The following is a 6,000-nucleotide window of genomic DNA, read 5'->3' as shown; positions in this document are numbered from 1 at the left end:
GGGAGTATTGTTGTAATTAAGGAATGCAGAATCTAGAGCCGTCAAAATGGGTTATAATCCGCGAGCCAATCTAGCTCATCACGGGTTCGGATCGGGTTGGATTGAAAAAAAATACAAATTTCAGTACGGGTTAAAAATGAACCCAACCTACTAAGAACCCGGCTCATTCGAATTGAACCCGTGATGAGCTGGGTTGGTGCCAATAAATTTTAAATATTAAATTAATATATATATATATATATATATATATATATATATATTATATTATATATATATATATATTATATATATATATTATATATATTATATATTATATATTATATATGTATATATATTATATAGTTATATTATATATATATATATATATTATGAATATATGTATAAATTATTTTTTATATATATATATATATATATATATATTATATTATATTATATTATATTATATTATATTATATGTATATATTATATATATATATATATATATATATATTATATATATATATATATATATATAATATAACATATATTATATATATTATATATATTATATATATAATATACATATATTATATATATATATATATATATATATACAATATTAAAAAAATAAGTGACAAGAATGATTTGATGTTAGATAGTAATTTATATTTTTGTGATTTTAGTTTGTATTTGGAGTTTAACATAATTTGAGATTTTATTTGGATTGTATTGAAGTTTATTTAGATTTTAATCGGAATTATGATTTAGTTTTTTTTAGATCAAAGAAAAAAAAATTGTGTGTTTTTTTTTTAATGAAGTGAGTCAGTGAGCCAACCCGTTTAACTCGCTAACCCGTGGTGGGTCGGGTCGGCAGGGACGGACCTATGTGGTGACAGGGGAGAGCCGTGGCTCCCCCAATTTTTTTTTTTGAATTTTTTTATATATATTTATATATTTTTTAAATTATATTTATATATTATTTATATTATGAAAAATTATAATAAAAGATAAAATAAAAAAATTTAATGAAGACATTGATTTATAAAAGAGATTAGATTTTTTTTTTTCTCGCTACAAGATCTTTCCACCATGTAAATTATGAGAAATCAATACAAAGAGATAGATCGGGGAATAGAGGTTGGAAAACACATAAATTGAGATTGAAGTATACATTATTGCATGATCTCTCAGATCAAGGTTAGTATTTTATCATGATTTATGTATGTTAAATTTATTTAGAATGTTTATCCCAAATTAATAAAACCCTAATTGTGATTTTAGGGATTCTTTTATGAAAATGGTATGAACCTAATTATAATTTTTCTCATATTATTATAATCCTTAATTGTAAAATTTAGGGATTTTGTGTTTTTTGCTGTCTATGGTAATTTTTTTTTAAGTTTTGAATTCATACCGTGTTGTTTATTTAATTAAAGTGATATGAGTTTTGTTATGTTTTGCATTGTGATAATTGTGATTTGTGAATATAAATTTTATTTTTTTCAGATAGGCAAGAGATGATAAATTTATATTAGAAAGATTATGATAAAAAGTAAAAAAATTGATTCTTTTTTTTAAAGAGGTAGGTTTGTGATAAAGATAAAAAAAAAATGCATTTACATTAACTAAACTTGAGAAATTTCATGAGAACCATGAATTCAAGACAATAAAAAGCAAATATCTAAAGTTCTTAGAGTTATAATATAATGAATTTAAAAATTCATTATAACGTGAGAAAAACGGCCTCAAATTTGACAATACCACAAAATCAAATTGATAAGGTGCGAAGGACTTATATGAAATGGTATTCATGGTTTGGTATCATGAAATAATAACATGATATAACAATGAATGATAGTAATATTTTTTTTGAATTCTACTATTATGTGTGCTTATTTTAAGTAGAGGAAATGAAGAGAAAAGATGAAGAGTTTTTTTTCTAACTAAAAAAAAATTATATATAAGAAATCTATTTGGTCCCCCTACATTTTTTGTCCAAGTTTCGCCACTGCGGATCGGGTTCTAATTTTGTTGGCTCGCTAATAAGTGAGTCGGGTTGAGTTGACCCATTAAGTGGCCAACCCGTCACAGGCCGAGCCGGGTTGGGTCGGGTGACCCATTTTGACAGCTCTAACAGAATCTAAGTGTCAATAATTCTTTATTTGACAGTATTGTTGGTGATAAGAGTACATAGTTGTTCCCCATCCTTCATTCATATATAAAGGGAATGTGGTACAATATTTTAATAAGAGAAGAGAATAATAATATATTTTATCATAATTAATGAATTTTAATAATAATGTATTTTGGTGAAATATTTTTGAAATATCAAAATTTGATGTATAACAAAAATTGATGGTGTTACATATATTAAAGATATTAAAATTAAAATAAATTATATTTAATTATATATGTGAAATAAAAAAAATTATGTGGATTTGGGCCTCTCATTCTTAACAAAACTTCAACATTATCGGAGAATTTTCATCTTTATCTCAATGCCGCATCCATTTTTTATTTAACAATATTGTTGATGATTAAGGAGCACACATCTGTCGGATTATTTTTTATTTGATAGTACTTTTGATGATAAAGGTTTGATGAAATATTGTATTTTGATGAAATATTTTTTATTTGACAATATTGTTGATGATTAAGGAGCACACATCTATCCTTTACTCATGTAAGATGAGAATGGTACAATATTTCTAAAAAAAATTAAATAGTAGAGGATTTTATCATCACTAACAAAAATTGATTTCACTTTATTATTTTAACAAACTTTAATAAGTGAGATTTTTCAACGTAAAATGAATATCATTTGGAAAAAAGTGAAATATTTTGTACTAAGTACCATATTTTTTCCTTAAAGGAGTGTTAATATATCAACATATAATTTGATGAAAATTTATTACCACATATATGAATTTGTTTTATTAAATTTTTCAAAATCATAATCATGACAAGATATTTGTTCTCAAGTTGTGACAATAGGCCACATTTATTCTCAGGAAGTGACCTTTTACCAAGGAGTATTCTAATGAAGATATCAATTTACTCTTATTAATTATTATTGATTGTCCATTGACCATATATAAAAAATTAATGTTTTTTAAAACTTAGCTTACTCCAATTTTTTAGGCAAAGGAAACAGAAGGAATGCGTTGGAATGTCAAATATTTTTCAGAGTCAAATTGCAATGAGACAATGAATACTAGACAAATATCGTTAATGTGACGTGTCACTTATGTTGTCACCTAACATTATTCTTTTCTATCTAACATTCAATAAGAATTTAAATTGAATTTATGTATGCGAAAATTTCAAAATCAAAATAAGAATTATGCAAAATCATATGCTATCCCGAATTTTCACTAAATAAAAGATTGTTATAACGGCGGTTCTACGTCCCCCCAATTATTTTTATTTATATTATTTATTATATAATTTTAAATATATTTTTTAAAAATTTAATATTTTTAATATATTTTATATATTTAATATTTTAAAAAAATTATATATCAATACATAAGAAAAAGTTTTTTTATTGTCCACATTTATTTTTCAATTTGACCTTTTAAATATTTTTTAAATAAAAATAATTATTTTCTTAATATTATTTTTTAAGTGATAATTTATTTAGTTTAACCATCTTTTCATATTTTTAAAATTTAATCACTTTAAATGAAAATTAATTATAATAAAATTATAAAAATTATTTTTATTTAATTATATAATTATAATTATAACAATAACAATAACAATAATTATAATTTTATTATTTTTTAATATCATACAAAAATAAAAACAATGTTTTTACTAGTTTATATAAAAAAAATTGGAATTACTTTTTTGGTTTTTATTTTAATTCAAAAATATCAAGTTAGTCCTCTAATTTTTTTTAGTTTCAGTTTGGTTTCGATTTTTGAAAGATTGAAGCAATTTGATTTTTTTGGTTAAATTTATTGGATTGGATCAATGTTTTTCCATAAAAATTGTAGTTGTGAATAATGATTTTCTTTGTTAATGTAATTGACATAATCCTAGTGTCAATTTTGATGAAACATCCTTGTTTCGCTTCAAGAAATTTAACAAAAAAGATCAAATTGCATCAATTTTTAAAAGATCGGGACCAATTTAAAACTGAAAAAACTAGAGAACCAATATAACATTTTTGGACGAAAAAATGGACCAAAAAAGTAATTCAACCAAAATTTTGGCACCCCAAAATATTGGTTGAAGATCCGCCACTTATAGACCATAATAATCAGTATAAAATTAACCGACATAATGTAGATGGTTCACTTACTATGAATCTAAAATAAATTTTAGACATAAAAATATATAACTAAAATAAAACATTTATATGCTTTCTTTTAACCTTAACATTATCATTTTGATTATCATTTTGTTCTTAAAAGATACTTTAGCTAAAAGAAAATTGTGTTCATAATCTAATTTAAGTTCCTACTTTTAAATTATGTGACCATTTTAAGCATTTTGAAACATGTCTTTCAATTTAGGATTAAAAGGTAAAAATTCTTTAAAATTCTCTATTTTATTCCACAAATAGCGTTGGTGTTCCGGTGTCAAGGTTGTTAAAGTGACATAGTGTGGTTAATTAAGTATTTAAGATATTATTTATTTTGAAGTTTAGTAAATCTATTACAATTTTATTCTTAAAAGTATTAAGTATTTGAACATTCTAATACTTATTTAGAAGTACTAGATATCTCTTAGTAAGAAAATTGTATGGTTATAAATATAACTAAGTAAATGAATTAAGTATATTATATATTATTATGAACAATTATAACCTATGTCTTGTTTAGCAATGTTGCTACCATGTTTCAAAATCTTCTATCTTACTGTTATTACACACTAGACAATATATACTTTTTAATTTGAAATCAAATCATATAAATTTAAACAAATTGTAACATGAAGCCCAATCTAGATCACTTTTCAAATAATACATATAGTTCTTTAAAGATTCATGTATCCAAGTTTGAATAATTAATTAAATCAAAATTCAATATATATACTTTTGATTTTATTTCTAAAGCCAAAAGACAATTTGCAATCATAAAGTTCATCTCCAAGATTAAATAGATGAACAACAAACTCAGCATTAAACAATCGATGCCAAATTAAAATTGAATCGTATGATTTTGATTCCGTGAAATGAACTTCCATAATTAGTTCTCCATATGAAGAACAAAGAACATAAAGGAAAAGAAAATGAAAACACAATTATGAAATTTGAAAGAAAAGATAATTTCTAAAGTTAAAAATCTAAAGAAATGAATTCACTATATTTAATTAGAACGGATTTAGTCTATATATAAAAGCTCCCTAATTAGTTGCATATATGGGCTTAATTGTGTGCCCTAATTGGATCCATAAACTTAATTACAAAAAGTTCAAACTAAAACAAGAAAAAATAAAACTGTATAGATTTATATAAAATAAAATGCAACAAATTTACTTTAACTTCCAAAAGTAATAGAGAATAGTAAAAAAACTCTAAATTCACCATACCATTTTGTTCATTTCGAATTCATGAAAATGAAGAAACCAATGCAATTAGAATAATCTAAAAGTAATGTCTGCATAAAAAATTATGATAACAAAGTAGGCAAATATCATACTAATTATAAATACAAAATTTAAAACAATTATGTATGTTAAGTTTAATTTATTATAATTAAAAGAAAATTATTTACAAATTGAAAATAAGGTATGTTAAAATTATTTTTAATATGCAATAAAATTATAAATGCATGCACAAAATTAAAGATAACTCACATAATTCAATCGGTCTATAAATTTGTTTTTATATCTTTGAAAAGAAATGTAATTGGTAAAAGGATTTATTTACTTGAAATCAATATAAATACAAAATAAAATCAGTTACCCTGAAGAACGCTTTTAATGACAGTTAAATAAGACTTTTAAAGATGGTTTTTTTATCGTCGTTATATTAGATGTCGTTAAAAAGTTAGGGAATCCATGATGGTT

This window comes from Vigna unguiculata, chromosome 10 (assembly GCF_037176805.1).
Source record: "Vigna unguiculata cultivar grain cowpea cultivar isolate G323 ecotype 2 chromosome 10, ASM3717680v1, whole genome shotgun sequence".
In the NCBI taxonomy this organism is placed as follows: Eukaryota; Viridiplantae; Streptophyta; class Magnoliopsida; order Fabales; family Fabaceae; genus Vigna; species Vigna unguiculata.
Note: the sequence above shows the minus strand (reverse complement) of the source record.